This window comes from Protopterus annectens, chromosome 8.part1 (genome assembly GCF_019279795.1).
Source record: "Protopterus annectens isolate FY-2018-M chromosome 8.part1, PAN1.0, whole genome shotgun sequence".
NCBI classification, from domain to species: domain Eukaryota; kingdom Metazoa; phylum Chordata; order Ceratodontiformes; family Protopteridae; genus Protopterus; species Protopterus annectens.
In genome coordinates this window covers 262,035,981-262,058,251 of record NC_056742.1, presented here as the reverse complement: position 1 = coordinate 262,058,251, position 22,271 = coordinate 262,035,981, and positions in this window count along the sequence as shown.

Here is a 22,271-nt window from a genome sequence, read left to right as displayed (position 1 = left end):
CATGCTGGTCACTCTGGTGAGGCAGGCTCACCCTGGAGCCCAGCCTCCACCACTGCCACCCCGGGGCAGTGAAGGAGCAGAAACATTCCAATGGGTGGGGACTTGAGTCATGCTGCTACCTTGTGGAGGCACATGAGACTGAGATTCCACACGCCACCCCTGTCTGCTGTCTTGTCTGTCTGCAAAAGCTTCCTCACCTTCCCAATGTACCTCCCCCACACATACCTATGTCCCTGCCCCAACATTCCATTCTTGTCTTAAAAAAAAATGGGCACCTGTCAAAAAAAAAAAAAGATATATATTTTCCCATACATACCTCTCCATTTCGCACATGTGTCCACTGGAGACACATAATCTGGTCCAATTGGCTTCACAATGCAGTTATGTTGTCCTCACCCCTCTCTCTGTGGGTGGCAGTCCAAATTCATCTACAAATTCTGTCAAAGTGCATAGTTGTTGCTGTACAAGAAATGGATAGCTATGGTTCTTCCCTACACCCTTCCTCCGCATATCTACCTGCCTTTCACTATGTTTAGCCCCCTGCTTGCACCCCGTTTCACCACGCTCCTAGCTCCCATTTTTGTCTTTAAAGTTTTTTTGCATGTCATGCAGCATTGATAAGCTCAGCTAAATAGAGCTATATTGATATATGTGTTTTAAATGATAATAAACATGTACAAAATAAACACCTGTCCCCTATTTCGAACCCGAGACCATCGCACCTGCAGACCACTGCATTAACTTACCACGCCTTTCAGCTGTTTTAAGCAAAACATAGTAATCACAAGTTACTGTAATTAAGGGTGTGTAGGCCCAGCTGTGCATTACACTGTGTCACGCAAACTTGCTGAAAAAGTAATGGAGAAACTGGGAGTGTAATTTCCATTCTAGTACAGGAGTACGCCACTAGAAAGCCAGACAAACACTAATGGATGTAACTGAGGTCTGTAATAACAGATAAATGGGTGCTTTTAATGGCAATATGTACAAGTATACCTGCTTCAACATTAATGGCAAAATACATGTTCAGCTGGGACTCTGATGGAGAAAAACATTCCTATAAAGCCAGACACATAATAATGGATATAATGGAGATATCTCACAAACTGTATTTGTGCACTTATACTGTCAAAATACATTTGCTGTAACAGTGACTCAGTAGCTCTGTCTGTTAAATGCTGTGAAAACAGTAACTTTTCCCACACATAGTCCTGGGTTCAAATCCAGTGGTGTGTAGCATTTAAATTACATTATTGTGAAGCCATCAATAAATGACTGAGTCATGTACTCTTTATCCATACAATTCATTTCAAATGAAATGTCTGCTTATCACTGATGGAAGTCACAGCCCTGCAGATAGGAACACAATTGACATACCCTTATATTAACACTATAAATGCATAAGGTGTCACGTCATGCATTAAAATGCATTCATAGAGGAGTTTGACTTAGGTAATGCAAATGAGGCCCAATAATATCAGTTACACCACACAATCATTTCATAATGATATTACAGATTAGCACAGCTGTGCAACCAACATACACATATGAAGGTTCTGCTAGTAACAAGGACTGCAAACACACATGTTCCATGTGACTACCATAATGTAACACATGGCCTAACAGTTGCCCAAATAATTGATATAATGGCATAAATACCCTCTATGTTGCTCAGGACACAAACATGTTGCCTAGTACTCTGTTAGTCATACTATTGCCTAACATACTTACCTTAAACACAAGCCTTAATTTGCAGTGGAACAGGTACCCTCACTCTGGTCCTGCCTCTACAACAAGGCTGATTCAGATCCCACAGTTACTCTTACAGCTTCTTGTCCTCCAAAGTGTTCACACACTCTGCCTATCCTATTGCCTGCAGCATTAGCTGCAGCCTATAGCACGCACATCTGTATGTAAAACTAATTGCTACAGACATACCCTCTGTGATGATGTAGTATCTTGACACCAGCAATTTCTAGCACAACATATCAGAAAGGGCTTTTAATCTACATGAAGGCCTAATATCTTTTTCAGTGGTTTCATGTCATTTGCTGATTATACTGAAAATCAGCTGTGTTGGGTGCAATTAGCAGTTCAGAGCCACAAATTGTTTAAGAGCCAATCACCTGGTAATGAGAACCATGTTAAAAAGCCTAACCAGGGAACCAGGCAAAAAGGGAGCCAGTCTGTATGATACTTTCTTCAGACAGTAACAGTGTTGCCAAACACTTTATATATCTGCACATATCAACAGTGAAGTATTGTACTCTATCAGGTATGTAACCTTTTTGTTTACAAAATGATGCATATACATAGGGGGAAGGAGATTACAGCATTAAGCCTTTCTTAGAACTGTAATGATGACATGTCCTTGATCTCCAAATTTGTTACACATATAGAGGACGTACAGTACATCAAGGGTGAAATGTTTTTTTGTCAGTGTGGCACATTGGTCTCTTGGGAATGTCCCTGCATAGTGGGTGTAATACCATACTGCTATTTGTTTGGCACTGTTAATTTGACATATAATCAGTAGGATTGCCCCTAGGGGACACACTACAGTGGACTCCTGTGTTGGGTGTGTGATCATACAGGAGTATCTGTCATGGCACACATGGGAATACCTGACTATCACTAGTATCTGAGTTGTATCCACATGGTTAGTATGTTTGCACACTGTTGAACATGATAGTTGTGGTCAAGCAGTGGATAATGGCAGCCATTCTGTTCTTGCTGTATCTCTACATAGTGCACTTCCATGTATGTGATCCTGACATGTGTTCCCATCTGTTGTCTTTCAGGAAACATGTATTCCAGACGACATGCCCCTGAGAATGATATCCTGGAAGACCCCCATCAACACCATGAACTCCTACTGTGCAGGGGAGGCACAACAGGGAACAGCAGGCAGCATTGTAGGTTGACCTTGTCCGTAATGTGAATGCCATAGGTCACCAGAACAGGACATATGAGCAGGTTCAACACCAGGCCATGGATATGATTAATGCTGCATGCAGAAGAGCACTAGCTGTGGCCAAGGATCATGGTGTCACTGGAGGAGGGCCTGCAACAGAACAACCACTATCAGCCACAGAGGAATTCCTGTCAAACCTCGGAACACACGCCAACTCCCAGACATCCATCACATTGTATATCGTGTATGTGGGTGCCACAGTTTCCACAGCAGAGAAGCATCCATGTAGGCTTCATTTGATCAGCATTGGAATACTGTACCATTCAGTGTGGCAGTGTGTAGATACATTTACATGGGTGTCAGGTCTTTGCTCCTTGGGGGAGGAGTTTGACTGCAATTTGAATCTCATGCTCAGATTGTGACCAACATATCAACTGACAAAGTAACTACAGTAAATGTGAGATAGGTGTTACCCTCTTATAGTGCAGCATGTGGTGGTGTTTAATTACCTCTCCCTCAACTTTCCACAGGTCCCTCAAGAATCAGACAAGGCTGTGGTCCTGCCCTGGTAAGCACAACACTCTTTTGTTACAGATGTAGATTTACTGCAATGTGTTTCCTAAAATGTCATCCCAGGTCTGATGGCTGGATTGCTGTATTGTTGGTATGATTGCCAACTGCACAGATATTTTCTGACTGTACACACATACCTATGCCTTGTAGGTGTGACAACACTGATAGATGTGACAGTATTATCAGGACATTGCAGATTGCTGTATGTGTCAACTGTGCAGAGTCTTCACAAATGTCAACAGTGTACCTCATTGTTGCTGATGAGATTGCAGTGCAAAGAACTGTGGCCAGGCCTGTGTGCCCAGGTCTACCACACCTGGGTATGTATATCACATATTGTGACTGATGTGCTATTTACTAGGAACATAGAGGTTTCAGATGGAAATGATACTACATATATATCTGCATGGGGTTTATGGCCAGTAGTATGTCAACAGGCATTTGTTGATCAATACGCTCTTGTAGGATATTGACATAACTCACAGAGTCTATGACCGCTCACAGTTTGCAGGCATCAGCCAACATTATCAGCCACAGACAGTCAGTATTCACTTGTATTGTGGTGAAATGGATCCCAAGCAGTAGAGGACCCAGGACTGAGCCCTGCTGAACACTGCTGCTCATCAGCTATTGCAGGCGGATTTCCCTATTTTGAGTATGTGTGCCATCAATGAGCCACTTAGTGACCCCTAGAATGATATTACCATGGATACCTATGTGGGTGCTGTTGTCAATGATGCCTGAGTGAGGGATAGAGTCACATGGCTTGGCTACATTCAGGGATAGTATGCCTTGATGTCCGCTCACCCAGGTCATTGGTGACTGCCTTGGACATGTCCACCACGTTTAACAGCCATGATCTCCATCAGACATCCAGACTGTGTACATTAAACTGTTTGTAGATCACACATATGTTTGCTGATCATCTCCATGATGATTTGCCCCATGAGCATACACATATGGCTACTCAAGCAAATAGGTCTATAGTTCTGGTAGTTGGTGAAAGCACCACCTCTGTGCAGGGGGATAACAGTTGCTGTTGTCCAGTCAGCTGGATGCAGCCAGTGGTTACAGCATGATTGCAAAGAGTTCGCAATGGTGTTATTAATCCTTGGTAAAGCTTGGTTAATGCTTGGTGGTAGGACGCAGCCTGGGATGTTAGCATGTCCAATAGATGCTGTGTATACCCCATAGAGAGGACAGTTATGACCTGCTCTGTAGATATGGAAGGTATGGGACAGGTTGTAGGAATGTCATGTGACATGTGGTGGGGACATGGGAGTGAAGTTTACACAGAAACTGTGGGACAACAGGTTAGCTATGAGTACAGAACCAGTATATGTGCTATCATTATGTATGAGTTCACCAACAATCTGGGCCTGTCCTCTGAGGTTACACTTGTAAGTACATTGTGCATTGTGGTACTGCTGTGTGGGAGAGTCTGACTGTTTCTACACGATGTCACACAAATATGTGCTTGTTTTAGCTGAGGAGTTTGTGCCTCCATTTTAGGGGGCACACTCACCCCAACTGTCACATAGCAATGTCCATTTCATATTGTACAGCCTCCTAATGGCAGTTGTCCAACATGCAGATTTGTTGTGGTATGAGGAGCTCATGTTCCTCCTGTCAGCTACAGCCAAGTCTATGCAGTTGTACTGCTGCTTACTTAATGTATGGGTGTACAGCTCTGCATAGTTGCTCATCCCATCTGAGAGGAGGATGTGCAGTCATGCTATGTAAACCATCCTATAGGGTAATACATTTCTTTGTTGAAGTATATTTCTGTATTGTCTGTAAGGGGGGTTAGGTCTGATAGTTTTAATGAGACTGATTTGTGTTCATATCTCACCAGGGAGGACCTTACAGTGGTGGGCTGCAATGGTTGGGATATACATGAAGCACTATGTCACCTCACCTTGTGGGGATGTCACGCCACTGGTCCAGGGCATTGTACTTAAGGAATTGGAGTAATCTTTGGACAAGTGAGCTTCAGCATGACTAACCAACACAGTTGGTGGTTACTTAATGTCATCCCAAACCATGATGTACTGATATATCTTGATAGGCATACGTACATGCAAATAAGCATGATGGGTGTCTGGATTCATGGAGCTGCTCCTGTAGCTGGCAATGGCTTGATTGCATGCCCTCCCAGCAGTGAATAGAACCTGCAGTGTCTCCATGAAGACATAGTGTTTCACTAAATCTGGATGTGTATCTATCCTTAATGAATATGTATACACCACCTGCATTACCTTGCACACTGTTAGTTTGAGATCTGAACATGTGGAAGGACATGTAGTCTGGTATGGCTGTGGTTCTGTCCACAGCCATGAATCAAGTGTCTTTGACTGCTCAAATGTCTGCATATTTTAGGGTAGGAACACCTTCCACAGAGTGGTGCTTAATGTTACATTCCTAGTGTGCAGCAGCATAACCATGATGTTGTATGAAGATGGCATTCTCATTGGAAAGTTTACTCTCTAGATAGTGCCTGTAAGATGCACTGTGGGGGTGTCAGCAGCCATGGCCAGTACTCAAAATCCCAGGGGTGAGAGATGAAGACCATCTCTGGCAAAGCACTGACATGTGTTGAGTAAGTCATCCCAGGCAGACATGTAGTGGATCCCCTTACAATGACACCACACACTAGGTATGGCATGTAAATCCCAGACTGTCATTCTCATACTATATTCGGCACTCATCACATCTATCATTGAGTGCAATGGCACTTTGCTATGTCACTACACAGGGATATCTTACAGCTGTAGCAGGCATAGAGGTTCCATGGTAAACAAATACACATTGCAGATAACATGTCTGATGCAGTCAGTGTCAAGAGCATACATGTGTAGTCTGTCTCCTACATGCTTTGGAATGGATGTGTATGGCTGCCATACAGAGATGTGATAGATCCCAATCTGTACCTGTACCTCCTGCTTTTTCAAGATAGAACTAACACATGCATGACCTGTTCTACACATCTACACTGTCACTGTGGTATAAGTAGTATATGCTGGCATGTAACACAAGACACTAAACCCTATATGTAACAGGCTCCCCATGCATGAGAAGCGCACATCTGCTGTAATGCACATCACGGTCAAGTTACACAATGGGATGCAGAACAAGAGAATCATAACTGGTGTAGGACAAATGTCTGTAATGGACACAGGAAATCTGTAGATGGGTCATCTCCATCATCACAGCTTGTAGATGTGTTAGGTCCAGAAACCTTAGTGACACTTATCAAGGGTATCCGACCATGTTATAGATGAGGGATGCATGAATAGGCTGCATGACGCCATTGTCCTTGTTAGCCTGTTATACACATATGACCCCATGGAGCCATGCACCTATACAGCTGTACATTGCTGGAGACATATGTCTTCTCTACTGAGTTCCATCCTGTGCTGTGATGTCTAAGGGTTTATTGCCTCTGTGTGTCCATAGTTTTCCCCTACAGACTCCTGCAACTGTACCATAAACAGGTCTGTTACACACCTTTCATTGTGTAAGTATACAACCATTACAACATCATACAATATAAGGTACACAAAATTATGTGGCCTACTCATTACAAATGTCAGCATAAAGTATCTGTCAGTGATCAGTACAAGTGGCATGGCAAAGGAACACTGCATTACACAATGACATAATAATTTATATAGTCACCCTGTGCATCAGACACATAGTTTCATTTCCCTGCATCGATGACGAGGATGACAGGGATGTGGCACATGTATCATCACTCGCACATCAATTGCACAGGGTGTTGTGTGAGGGTGCAGGAGGCCTAAGCTGACCCAATACGTTGAAAGCATGCATGTGAGTTAGGAAGAGAAGTAGACAAGATGGACCATGGAAATTTGCTGTGTGTGTCTGTAGGTGACCCAACTTTGACAGTGGAGTGCGAGTGTGTGCATGAACACAGTCAAGCTCAGGGCTAGCTCTACATGTGTGTATGTTGGACAGCTATAAACCATGCATGGTAGAGCTGACAGTTCACAGTCTCCACCCCTGAACATGGGAACTGGCTCCTCCATGGCCAAGGTCAGAAGCAGTGTTAGTACCTGATGGTGACTGCTGTCTGCTGGGACCATGTCTTCCACAGGAACACCCAGGACCATAAGCCCATGGCCTGCCACATCTTGATGTGGATAGCACACTCCCCTCTGGAGCACTGGATGTACTGTCACTACGGAGCATGACTGAGCATGGCCATGTGGACTCTCGGCACATGTAGTTGCTGACCTACGTCCACTGGTCTGATGCGTGACTCCAACCAGACATTCCATCACAGATGATGTGCATTCTAAGACAGATATTCTGTGATCTGTCTCAGACCACCTTCTTTGTACTGCATCAGTGAACCGATCTAGGGTATCACCATTGCAGTGGAGGCAGTCAGGGATGTCAGACTGTGCTGCATGCATAACCTGAGCATTTGTCTGGAGTTCCTTTCAGAATGTGCCTGTGCCTCCATGATGGCCCGAAACATATGCCAAGTGACCCTTGATGAAACACCTATGACACGTGGTGGAAGGACATTAGGCCCCCTATGAGCACCCCTCTCAATCTGCCTGTGTGGAACTTCACCAGCTCTCTGGCTATGGCCAATGTCTACACACACTGGAGCCATAGTTGCCACACTTTTCTGTTCAATGTCCTCACTCTCTGACTGTCCAATATCTGTGGCCTCCAGGGTTGGGTATGTGCATGCATACTGACTGTGTGTGGTGATAATGAGAGCAGGAGAGGGATGTAAACCTCTGGGACAGGTTCAGCCCCTGAAACCCCCACCTGTGCCTCACTTTGGCCACCATCAGCATCAGAATCTGAAGAGACACTGACATCAGGTTGTGTATGGAACAGAGACCAACCCCCCAGTCACCTGTGTTAAGAAAGGGAAAAGCAGTGCATTAATACCTACACTATTATGCTCTTCAGTAGTATATTGCAATATATGTAATGCTGTATACACTGTTGTCACTATTACATACCTGTTTAGCCCCCAACCTCATATAACAGCACATGAGAACATTACTTTTCCCACAAACATCTGTAGATACTTGGCCACACAGGTTTGCACTTAATGTACCTGAGATCACCATGTCTACCCAGTGGTAAGAAGGTAATCATATGCCACACGTGAGGGCATAGTCACCTGAAATTGACATACACATAACCACCATAAACTCTTCCCTCAGCCTGCCACTATGCAAGTGCAGTGGCCATTTGGTACTGTACCTTTCCAAGCACTACTGGCAATTGCATACAACACAATGGTCCCTCACAAGGGAACTTCACATCTTCAGTATCTGACATCAGTGGTTATTGTAGCTTGTGGCATATAGACTACTGAGAAGTGATCTCTGCCTTGCATACGGGGCAATGTGTGACCCTGCTTGATTGGAAATGCTGCATATCTGTAGGTGGCATGGTGCATGGATTACTCACAGTAAGGACAGTAGCCTGGTATGTGACATTAGTAACACATACTGGGGGGAGAGACCTGTCTAGCAGACTGTAACACATCTTTGGAACAGAATCCTGCCTAATGGCAAACAGAGCACTTCAGTGAACCTTGTCAGATATCATCTGTATGATTGGGTGGGTGAACATCATTTCACCACAGCTCCTATAATACATTTCTGTCTCATACTGTGAACTTTTTTTTCCTATTTTTTTTTCTATTAAGCTTGTTTGCAGACTGCTTCGCACAGCACAAACATGCCGAGATTATTAAAAAAAATTATTAATTTAACTTGTTCCCTTTAATCATTCTGACATACAGACTAATAGTTTTGCTCATTATGTGTATGTGGTCTTACTTCTTTAGGGGGTTTATGTCCATATTTCTTCACTTTTATACCTCCCTTTTGTCTGTCTAGACTTCTGTACATGGAATTTTTCCACGTACACTATGGACACTAATACAGGGTCTGAGCAGTTGCCTTTCTGCATATTGGATCACTCTACCTGCCTCATTTGCATGAGAGTCACCTGCTTATGAGGCGATTTGCATGCCATGGAAGTTTCTGTGTTTGCACGTGCATCAGCACCCCTAAACAGCATTTACTGAATCTAAAAATTTCGCACTTGTGTAAGCATTGTGGCGTGATGCCTACATGAAAAAAAAAATCATGTTGTCTTTATTGAATTCCCCTATGTAATTCTACAAGTCCTTGTGGTAATCTTATCCAGGTATATTGTTGTCTCTTATATGTTAAGGCAAACAAATACTGATTGTCTGGGTGGATGGTAATAGAGAAGAAAGCAGAAAAAATATCTGTCACTGCAAAAAGTGGTAGCTGTTGGTGGGATAAAACTCAGTATTGTAGCAGGATTGGGTATTATAGGAAGAGCCAGTACTACTACTGCATTAACTGCTCTTAAATCATGTATGAATCAAAAAGTGTTTTTTCCAGGGACAATTATTCCTTACTGAAGTTATGCAGAAAGCACAGATTCAATTTCTTTCCCTGCCTCTGGTGACAACAGATATTGAACTGTCATAGACAGGCACTCATAATGTTTTATAACTACTTTTACATGTTTAACATCCTTTATGAGCCTACCTTGTTATCATGGGTAGTCCAAAGCTGAGGAGGGATGGTTTCTAACCCCTCCAATTTGGCTACATCTAAGGTCTGTTCTGATGTTAGTACTATAAAGAGAGTATACTCATCTGCACAAACCAGCTGAATACGCACCAAAAGGAGAGGATTTATTTGGGATGTCAAGAAAAACTCCCATTAGGGGTACAGCATACAGTACTTTGCAATTTACAAAATAAATTTCTACCTACAATTTTTAAATGGGCAGAATATCCTACAATAAAGCCATGTTGCTCCTTTAATGGACCTATCTGAATAGGAATAGGTTTTGTCTCTGATAATCTAGAGGAAGTCTGAAAACTCTCATACCTTGAACTACTGTATTTGGGAATAGTGGGAGATGTTCCCCATTTGATGAAGTGATCATAGATCGAGTTACTCCTTTGTAAAAAAAAGAAAAAGAAGAGTAGAGTTGCATACTGTAATATTAACAGAAGGACCTTCTTGGTTGACTGGTACTAAAGGAAATAGCTGTGGTTCCTGTTAATGGCTGTCCTAATACTTTTTTGCCACTCTGGTGGCTGCCAAGAAGTACTTCAAGTTAGAGGTTGTCTCTTTATTTTGTGCTTGGACATTCGGTGAATTAGTTTGCTGTAAATAAAACTTTGTTGGGAAAAAGGGCACTTACTATGTCAATGTCCATTCTGTCCACAATTAAAACAGGACTAATAAGTTGTTTATGTTGCTGAACCTGTGGTGATGTAGGAGGGTACAGGTTTTGTTGGTATTGCCTAGCGCTTATTGCAAAAGGAATCTAAATCTACCTGTTCTGTGATTCCTCCTCCTCCACCCTCATCTCCATGAAGCAGTCGTAAATTGCTGAAGCTGAACAGCTACTATTTTGTTTTACTGTTCATTTTCTTCTCTGATTAGTTGTCTACTACATAGGTTGCTTGATTTATGATTTCAAAAATGCCTACACTGGGCCAGTTTAGAAAAGCCTTCTTAATCTGTTCCTGTATTGGTATTAATAAGACTTCTACAAAGGCTGTGGACAACCTAATAGGCTGCTGCTCACTGTGTAGGTTCCGAGTGTCCAGAAAGAGCTTCAGACTCATCATTCATTTACTTAGATATGCATCAACAGATTCAATTTATTTTTGTACAATTACCTTAATTCTTGCCCATTTAGGTGCTGGAGGCATGCTGTAAAAATTGCTTTCAACAAATTATATCTGGTGGTTAGGGTTAGAATTTGAAAGCAGTGTTAGTAGCATAATTGCTTTTGGTGCAGAAGGCTGTGGATTCTACTTCCACACTATGTAGATAGAGTGCTGACATTAGAGTGCCATTTTGATTGCTGATTATTGGTGCATTTTAAGGGGGGGGTAGGAGTTCTGCACTCCTGAGTGTGTCCTCCTTTGAATGAATGGCATAACTATGAACTTGTAATAAAAAAATGGATGACGGAGAAAAAATTCACCAATAATCACCACAAATCTCCATACCACAGGATCCAATGAAGGCAGTCCCACAGCCTTTACATCAAGCTGTGGGACTGCCTTCATTGGATCCTGTGGTATGGAGATAACTATGAACTTGTCAATTTGTCAGTCATTCCCTATTGCAATATTACCACCTTAACAATTTTTTTTTAAAGTTACATAGGCAATTAATTCTTCAAGGACAGCAGACACTGAATTTATAAATGAAACACTGAAATGTAAAGTTGTTTGCCAGTAGCGACCTCTTTATTAGTTACAGATCAATGCAGAATTAATCGGATGATACTTATTCTGTACTGAATAGATTTTTATTGATTTGCAGAAACATAAACATATATACAGTATGTATATCAATGAAATATTTACATAGTCAAAGCTTAAAGTGGAGAAACAATTCCAAAAACAAACATTACAAAACCAACTATTTACATATGATGTCTATACTTGAAAAACTTTGTTTTCTTTAATGTATCTTTGAATAAGATTATAATTTATTGCAGTCTTTTGTTTCCAGCACTTGATTTACTTTCTGCCAGGCAATGCTTAAGGAAGTAGGTCATTCTGTTCTTTCCTTGATTGTTTTCAATTCCAACTGCGAGACTGATAAAACCATGCTCTTGAAATCTTTAAAATTGGGAGGAGTTATATCTTTCCAGTTCTGTGTAATATTTTTCCTTGCAATATTTTTGCCTTGGAATACAACACAGCACAGGTGTATTCAACAAAACTAGAGATTTTGTGAGTTGGAAATTATCAGTGAACAGTGCCTGTAACAAATAGTTAATACTTTCCCAATATTGTTTAAGTAAATGGCATTCACAGAACATGTGTTGCCAATTGGCTATTAATTATGATTTACACCTCCAACATCGGTTTTCTTTATTATATATTAGTTCTAATTTGTGTGAGATTATGCTTATTGAGTAATATTGGTGGATTGTAATGACAGAAGATTGAGTGAAATGGGTAGTTTTGTCATTATTGGTTTGTATATTTTGTTTCATTGATTAGAAGAATGTTCATAACTACAAATTTAGAACACCATTCTAACAAATGGTGCTGTATTACACAAGGATACAATTTAATAAATCAGGAGGTTGAACCAAAGAACACTTGTATATAGCCCTATATGTGTGCAAGGAGCCTATGGTTTGAAAACAGCTCAAAGGTAAGCTTAATCCTTCACTGGCCAGATGCATTATCTTTAAATGTGGGTTTTCATACTGTTTCAATGAATGTGAGTTCCAAGGGCAAAGAAGTTTACTGTTAATGTTAAGCCTGTTTTCATTGTGAGTCTGTATTGTTTGTTTAGCAAATGGCTATCAGTATTTGTGCTACTTTATTTCAATATCTATAATCATTGTAGAAGTAAATAAGAAAACAGGTTCCTTGTGTCTTTATTTAAAATATCCATGATAATTCTTCCCATGGCTTTACATACAGACTTATGGTCTGTAGTTATCCAGGTCTGTAGAAGGCCAAGCTTTGTGCTGAGGATTAACTGTTGCAATCCTCCATTTACTAAGGATGAAGTCACTTAGGAGACTAATGTTGAACAGTGATTTTAGAGTGTTCGATAGCTCATGTTTCATACTATCCAAGAGGTATCCCATGATATTATCAGGTCCCACTGAGGTAGTATTCTTTGCCTTAGAGAGTGCATTGAAGACTTGTTTGCTAGTGATAGCCAGAAGAGTTATGATCAAGGATATCTGCTAAGAGGTACTGAGGGGAAGAAGGGGTGAAATTGGAATTACATTTATCAGCCAGCAGGTTTGCTATATCCTCTGATTTCTTTTAGGTGATTCCATTTACAATTTGTTCAGCACACTGTTGTGTTACATTTAAGGTTACGGACAAAGCTGATGAAGGCCTTGTGGTTATCCTTTGTCTTTGAGGATATTTCTGCCTCAAATTTGGTATTGGTGGTGTTGATAAGATTTCTGAGTTGCTTATTTAGTTTGAGGGGTTTCTCACCTTTCTGGGTATTGCACTTCCTAATTTTGGCCATGGTTTTCCTCCTTTTACTATACAATTTGTTGATATTGGGAGTCCACCAGGGTGGCTTATTTGAGTTAGTTTTGTGCTTATTCCTTGTGGGTACAGCTACCTCAGTGCAGCTGTTTACATGATGCTATAGGGTTTCTGTAAACCATTCCATACTGGTAGCAGAGTTCACGTAGGTTGGGGGATGGAAATTTTATCATGGTATAAGTCATAGGAGTTTTTCTTTAGAATAATTCCTAAATGTTCAAGGATTAGATGGCATCCACTTGTGACAATGTTTGGACAGGTACATACCAAAAGAGGGCATTATACTCAGTGATTGGCCTAATGAGTGCCAAGTGGAGGGGAACAATTATGTGCCTGGATCTGAATGATATACCTTAAGCTGTACAATGAAAAAGGATTTCCTTACAATAGTGAATATGTGATGATCAAGGGACAGTTCATTGTTGACATAGGTTCCCAGATAAGATTGGTTAGGCTTATGTGTATATAATTGCCTGGGCCTATTGAAGTCCCACCTTCATGCAAGGGAATGTCTGTTGCAGTCTTTCACTCATCCAGCACAAAATCTATTTTGAGATTGGTATTGAATAGCCTTTGCAGGGGGTTCAGCATAGGTTCATAGGTGTGTACTAGGCTAATGGCCCTGGAGCCTTTACAAACCTAGCCCATAGGATTACCCTGACATCATGCCACCCGACCTTAGTTCCCAGTGCCTCTGTCGAGTATAGCCACTGGAGTGATCCCCAGGGTGAATTTTCTATTTCCCATCTACTCATCAAGGTTTCTCTTGAAGAGGGCCATTGAGGTGCTCTGTTTGACATGTATGGGAAGTCTATTCTATAGCAAGGGCAGTCTCTGGGTTATGAACCTGTCCTTCCAGCATGTTCTGTTGATTGTGGTAATGAGGTTGAGGTCACTGGAGCATGTGATGTGGAGGGATTATGATTTCTTTAGATGTAGCATTTCTAACAGAGCTGGATCAGACATGGCTTGGTATGTCAAGCAGAGATCGCCTCTAAGTAGGCGGTATGAGACAGAGAATAGTTGGAGTTTTTTAAGTCTGTCCATATAGGACAAGTATTTAAGGTCTAGGATCCTCTTTGTGAGGTACTTTTGTGGCCTCTCCAGTTGTTGCAGGTGTTTAGTGAGGTACATGCCAAATGGGGCATTGTACTCGATGACCAGCCTAATGAGGGAAGAGTAGAGGGAGACAATGACCTCTTTCTTCCTGGATGCAAAACCCTTAGTAATGAGATGTGCCACATGGAAGGACTTTCTGACCACAGTGGCAACGTGGTGGTCAAAAGAGAGGCTGCTGTCAACCTGTGTTCCTAGATCTCTTATAACACCTTCTGTGTTCAGCGGACTACCATCGATGTGGTAATTCATGGGAACCGGGTTTTTCCCAAAGGGGATAACGACATTTTTTGGCATTGAGCTTAAGGCCATGGTTCTGACACCAGTTGTTGGTCTCAGTGAGGCCTTTCTGTAGGATGTCAACATCACTTGGGGAGTTAATAATAGCTCCCAACGTGTAATCGTCTGTCAACTTTGTCAGCCAGAGACCCTTTGTGTTGGCCTGGACTTCAGAGAAGTAGATACCAAACAGGAGATGACCCAGGACCAAAGCCTGTGAGACTCCACTCGTGACTGGTTGGCAGTCTGACTTGGAGTCAGCTACTTTCACACTGTGGGTTCGATCTGTGAGCCAGTTTGCAACCCACCTAGTGATATAGGGGTTGATGCCTAGCTTAGTGAGTTTTTCTATGATTCCTGAATGGGGAATTGTATCAAATGCCTTGGCCAGATCAAGGTAAGCTGTATGAACCACCTTGCTTCCATCCACAGCTCTGGTGACTGTTATTAAGTCCATGATGATGCGTTCCATCGCTTTGCATATCAGACTCATCAGGCTAATGGGGTGATAGTTCCCAGGGTCTGTAGTCGCTCCTCCTTTCTGGAGATGGATGACTGTAGCAGTGTGCCAGTTGGTAGGGAAAAAGCCTGAGGTGAGGCTGTAATTCAAGAGGGCACACAGGTGAGGTGCCAGTTCACTCTGTAGTTCATGTAGAATACAGCCAGAGATATTGTCAGGTCCCATTGAAGCTGTATTCTTGGCCTTGGACAGTGCTGTTTTAACCTGTGCAGCAGTAATACTGTGTGCCTGGCAATCTACTGGTATTGTGATTGGTCCTTTGGGGGGGTGGTAAAGTTGGCATTGAATCTGTTGGCCAATATATTGGCATATCTGTTGGCTCGGTATAGGAGGTACCATTGTGCAGTAGCTCAGAGCAAATCTGGATATTGCCATGGAGATTCTTTACATAACTGTAGAAGACATTGTGGTTGTCTTTACTATCTGCTGCAATTCTGTTTTCATAGCTAGCTTTAGAGGATTTGATGAGGAATCTCAATTTTTTGTTGAGGCTGATAAGGGAGTTTTTCCAGTGGTGGGACTTCACCTTATTCCACATCAGTTTCCTCCTTCTGTTGTAGAGTTTGTTTATGGCAGGGGACCACCAGATTGGCTTCTGTTTTTTGGAGGAGAGTGTCTTGGTTCTATTGGGTATGGCGAGATCCATGCATTTGTGTACGTGTTCGTACAGTGCACTGGTGTATGATTCGGCAGTCATGCAACTATTCTCCATTTGCATGGGTGCCATGAAGTTAGACACCTCTGTTTTTAGGAGCCCAAAGTTAGCTTTGGAGAAGTTTTTCATGGTGGTTACCTTTGTGGAGGTGGGGGGGGCAGTGGGGGGTGGGAGGGATGTGGATTTCCAGGGTGATTAGTTTGTGGTCGGATCTAACCAGGGAGGCGTTAACTATTGGTGTAGAGCAACGGTCACCCATGTTAGTAATGGCCAGGTCAAGGATGTTGTTACCTCTAGTGGGGGTAAGAATGAGCTGGTCTAGGGCATTTGAATTAATGAATTCCAGGAAATGTTGGGCAAGTGTATTGGTACATGAGTAATTTTCCCAGTTAATAGAGGGGTAGTTGAAGTTGCCCAGTATGACAGTGTTAGGTTGGACCCTAATATTCTCCAATGTACTTAGGAATGTGGAGTGTGAGTCTTGGGACATTGTTGGGGACCTATAGCAGGCTATGACCTGAATCGCTGTCTTACCCAATGTTAGCTGCAAAGAAGCATCTCTGATGCATTATGTTGGGCTTCCAGTCTGGAGGTGGGCGCATCCTTTATGAATATGGAAACACCACTGCCTTTGGAGCTTCAGTCCAAATTCTAGGGCTGAAAGGTGTGGAATGAGTTAAAGCCTGGTAGTGCAGGGGTGCGGGAACCAGGTCTCTGTTACAGCACAAATGTCGATGTTCTCCATTTTAAGGAGTGCTTCGTGCGAGTGCATTTTCAGATTTAGACTTCTTGCATTGAGCAGCATGACCCTCAGATTGCATTTGTTTGTAGTTGTTACAGTGGTAATTTGGTCTTTGGAACACCACCTAAAAAAGGCACTATAGGGGTGGCAAGAGCCTTGGCCAGTATCCGGAAGCCCAGGGGTGACAGATGCAGGCCATCTCTGGCAAAGCATCGAGGTCTGTTAATCATGTCATCCCAGGCAGACAGATACTGGATCCCCTTAACATGACACCAGAAACTTAGCCAATTCTTGAAATCAATCATTTTCTGCTTGTACTGTGGTATCATTCTGGATGATGGTTGGATGCTGCTAAGGGCTATGGTTATACCTACCTGGGTACATAATCCAAGAACTTCTCCATGTCTCTTTTCATGTAGTCCGGGGAGGTACGTCTCAGGTCATTCACACCCACATGTACAATGACAGAGTCATATTTGTACCTGTTGTTGAGGGACCTGAGTGCGTGCATTATGCGGCGGATCCTGGCACCTGACAGGCAGCTGACTGTTACTTTCTCCTTATTCAACCTAGTGAGTGGGACATCAGTGTGCCTCACTATCGAGTCACCTATGGCTAGTGTGTTGGGTATGCTGTTCTGCCTTAGGGGCTTTGGTTGAGTGACACACTGTTTAGAAGAGTTATGTGTCTCGTGATTAGTGTTGTGTTATGGTGGTCAAGTGCGTTTCTGCCTTGGAGGTGTCTGCTGTTTGGGTAAATTTTTATTGAGAGCCTCTGCAAAAGTGGGTGTGTGGTTTGTGTTTATATGTGAAGGCAGTGCTGGTGGGTGTTCTGGAGGGCTATGTGTTCCATGGGGTGTGGTGCAAGTGTTGACCTTTTCCTCTTGACCAGTTATTCCGGTCTTGGCTGGAGAGTGTGTGGCTTTCAATTTGGATATATAAGTGCATCTCTTGCAAGTCTGAGTGTTGGGAGGTAAGAGGAGAGGGTTGTCGGTGTACATGAGGCAGCTGCTACATTGCCTCAGGATGCCCAAGTTCACCAGGTTAATAGGAGAAAGGACAGGGAACTGACCTTTAGCTGTACCTGGATGGGTGGGTATTGATAATAAGGAGCTGTTTCCTTGTAGAACATTTAGTGCTGGTAGCACTTTTGTGTGCTACAATAATTGCTACAAGAAGTCTGGTAAAGTGCTAGACTGATAAGCTAGTAAAAGTGCAGGAGAGGTGAGAACGAGCAGGTCTATGGGAAAAATTGAAGAGCTGACTTTGGCACCACTCAGAAGCTACAAACCATCCTGGATACAGCAAATCTATATCTGAACTGGACTAGTTACGGAAAGGTGGGAAACAAGCAGAAATGTGGGCTTTTAGACCAGAAGTTGAAAGAGATGGAAAAAACTGCCCAAACTGCCAATAAACTACAATTTCTGGGCCAGAAACCACTCCACTTATGGTAGCTAGACTACCTAGTTCTTACCACTCCCACTGACAATGTAGAAGGCTTCCCTCTGACACAGAAAGGCTTGGGGGGCTCAGAAGCTTACAAACAGTCCTGGATACAGCAAATCTGTATCTGGACTAGACTAGTTACAGGAAAGGTGGGAAACAAATACAAATGTGGCCTTTTAAACCAGAAGTTGAAAGAGATGGAAAAACCTGCCCAACGGCCAATAAACTACAATTTCTGGGCCAGAAACCACTCCTCTCGTGGTTGGTAGGCTACCTGTTGCTTACCAAACAGTCCTGAATACAGCAAATCTGTATCTGGACTCGAATTAGTTACAGGAAAGGCAGGAAACTAGCTTAGAATTTTTTTACACTAGAACAGCACTAAAAACAATTCAAGTGCAGTGCAAGCTAGCACACTTGAGTCTGTAGCAATATTAAAGCAAATAATGTTTAAATAAATGCAATTTACTCAAATTGTATTCTGAGCTGGATTCAGTTTGTGTTTTATTCAACCTCTGAACAGTTAAAAAAGTGCCAAAAATATACTTATCAGCAGAGAAGCACTCACAGAACACAAGGAGATTCTAGCAAAGTTTTTTTTTTTTTTTTTTAAAGTGTCTCCAACCTCTCAGAGCTTCAAACGGCGACCCAAACTGCTTTCTCCTCCACTGAAAAATGGATGCTCCAAAACCACCTCTCACTAAATGCCAACAAATCCAAAATACTATTATTCTCTCCCTCAAAAGCCTCTCCTCTTGATAAAAACATTCCAAATTAATAGCCAAAACACCGCTGCCATAGAGGTTGTTCCCTTCGTTAAACTACTTGGGGTAACTATTGATGGACACCTAAAATTCGACATCCACATCCAGCAAAACATTAAAAAACTCATGCAAAACTTGGTATGCTATACAGAAACATCCACTTTCTTTCACCTCCCACCAGACAAACTCTTGCCACTACCTATCTACTCTGCTCACTTTTGTATGGCACTCTTCTAATAAACGTATCTGCCTCTCTCTCTCCTCTAAACTGGAAGTCTGTTATAATAAGATTTTTAAATTTGCAACCAAAGCCAAATTCTTCTCCCATCATTGTACTGCCCTTCATTTGTTAACTTGACTTGAACTCTCCAACCATCTAGACTATCTTGAAATTACTACAGCCCACAGACTAATTTTTCAACCTACTAAGTGCCCGGCACTAACCAACATCCTCCAACCTTACACACCTCTGAGAACTCTGAGATCAACTCAACAAAACCTAATCACTGTCCACAAACCCAATCGTCCTGCTGGTCAGCTTCTGCTATCCTTTTCATTAGCTAAAAAATGGAATTCTCTTCCATCCTCTCTAAGGACTTGTGAAAGCTTTGAAACCTTTAAAACTCTGCTACACTCCTACCTTTCCTCAAACAGGAAATGCAGCTGTTCTCTCCCACATAGTCTAATACCCTTTCCTCCCCTTAAACTCTTGTCTAACTCTGAGCACAAGCTAACTTAACTTAAATGTAAATATTGTAAATATCACAACTGTACAACTTATAAATAACCTTTACCACCTTTTTTCTCTCTTTCTTTTCTTACTCTTTTCCCCCACACAATTAAGTTTCCACTGCCATCCTACATTTTAGATACCATATAATCAAGGAATTTATTCCTGTTCTTTAGCTTAAAATAAAATTGTAACCGTGATTGTTTTACTATGATCGTATCTGTAACTACACTATGTAATGCCATCCTAAATATTTTTATACTATGTAACCAAAGAATTTATTTTTGTTCTCTAGCACAAAATGAAATTTTAATTATGTTTTCTTTACTATGATTGTATCCGTGAATACACTATGTAATGTGGAGCTTTTCTCCCCAGGGACCCACTGAAAATGGGCTCCCTGAGCCTAGTGGACATCCCCGGTCATCAAACTGGAAATAAATAAGTGGAAAGGAGAAACAGAAGATAATTCAAGGTTAAGGACCTAAGTGGGTTGGCCTTCTCAAATGTTCCCTCCATATTTGGTAGGTATATCAGGCATATCAGGTTCAGACTAACTGGTAGGCAGCCCAGTATGTTATCCAGTCCCCACAGACATTATGTTATTGGCATTAGGTAGTGACTTCAGAAATTGTTGAGAGATTTGAGAGGTTTATAGATGCAGGTATTTCATGTGAGAATACTGGAAGACCGGGAGGGATGAAGGTCAATCTGAGTTAGATGGCCAGTGGATTGGCTGTATCCTCTGGTCCAAGTATGTGATATAATTTATTATTAGCTGACTGTAGTGCCATTCATTGTTTCTGAGATTTCTAGCACAGTTAACAAAATACTTTGTGGTTATCTTTCACCTGGGTTTATATTTTTACTTCATATTAGGCTTTGGTTGATTTAATTACCATTCTGAGTTCCTTGTTTAGTTTAGCAAGAATGTTTTTGGCTTTCTGAGAGATACATTTATTTTTGCATGCAATGAGTATTTTTTTCTTTTATTATGCTGCCCATAGGGCTTTATTTTTGAATTTAGTGTTGTATTTATTTCTGAGAGGGAAGATGTGTCTATGCAGTTATTTAAATATGCATAGAGCTTGGCAGTAAATTATTCTGTACAGTGGAAGTTTGAAACAAGCTTAGCAGAGGGACCCCATCCTGAACTAATGTACCCTGCATAGTCAGAAACCAGCACTACTCAGACATGTGCACATAAGATCACTTACACTATCTTACAAGGGGCTAAGAATGGTGTGGCAATTGTTTCTTTAACATTTCTCACACTCAAACCTGAGTGTCTTCATTTGTTCTTCAGCATGTAATATCTATACATAAAGGGACTATGTTTTCATTTTGTGGGAGGGTAGGGAATCAGCCTGCATTCACAGATATGCTTTTTGTCATTAGAAGCTGTTGTCTTCTCAGCATATTGGGTGGTATCGTGTCAGCTTTGAACATTAAGCTTTGGACAAAACATTTCTTCCTTGAATTTCTTTTCATTTCTTTCCAATAATTTTGTTCAGGCTATCACTGGATCATAACACTAGAAAAAAACTCCAAAAAAGCGCCTTAGAGAATGTACAGTTCCATTGGTTCTGGGACCTAGGGTAATTTTCTCGCTTTAATCAATTTCCTTTCAGCAAAGGCTTGAGATTCACATATAGGGTAGTAAGGCTGTAACTTTCAAAAGCTTTAGTTTTTGCTTGATTGTCTCCCATGGGTGCACATCTTCATTTATTGTCAGTGGCAGTATGACTGAGCCCAGCTAAAATGTATTTATTGTTGGGAATGTAAGGTTTACTATTCCAAAAGGCTTAGTGTGAGTGTAGGCAGTAGGAGTGAACAGATATTGCCAGGTGACCCATGCGGATAGAAGGGAGGTAGTTGTGGCTCATAGCTGGGTGTTACCTAGGGAAAGCTCTATATGTTGTACCTACAGGCCACAACACTGTGCATGTGCTGCCTAGATCCTGCCAGTCTTTTAGTCAACAGCACTACTGGAGCTCTAATGAGCTACTACCAGGATTAGGAGCTGCAAGGGGAAGAAAAGTAATCTTGGGGGGGGGGGGGCAAACTGATTGATCTGCCCTAGTGTAAATGGAAAGATATTTTGTTTTTTGACTTAAGGGAGATGCACTTTTGGAATGAAATGTTCATGCTACTTCAGCATGTAAGTAATTACTTCCCTGGCATATACTTGCCAGTAATCTCTTCAGAGATCAGCAATATGAAGGGGACGTGGCATATACTTGCCAGTAATCTGTTCAGATATCAGCAATATGAAGGGGGCATGGCTTGGTCAGCAGTGTTAATGTGGATGTGGCTTGTAGAGGGAGCCACCAGTCTGGGAGCTGTGAATACAAATTTGAAAATCCTGGCTATACCCCTGGATGACATAAGTAATAAATATCAAAATAATGTTTATAAGAAAGGAAAA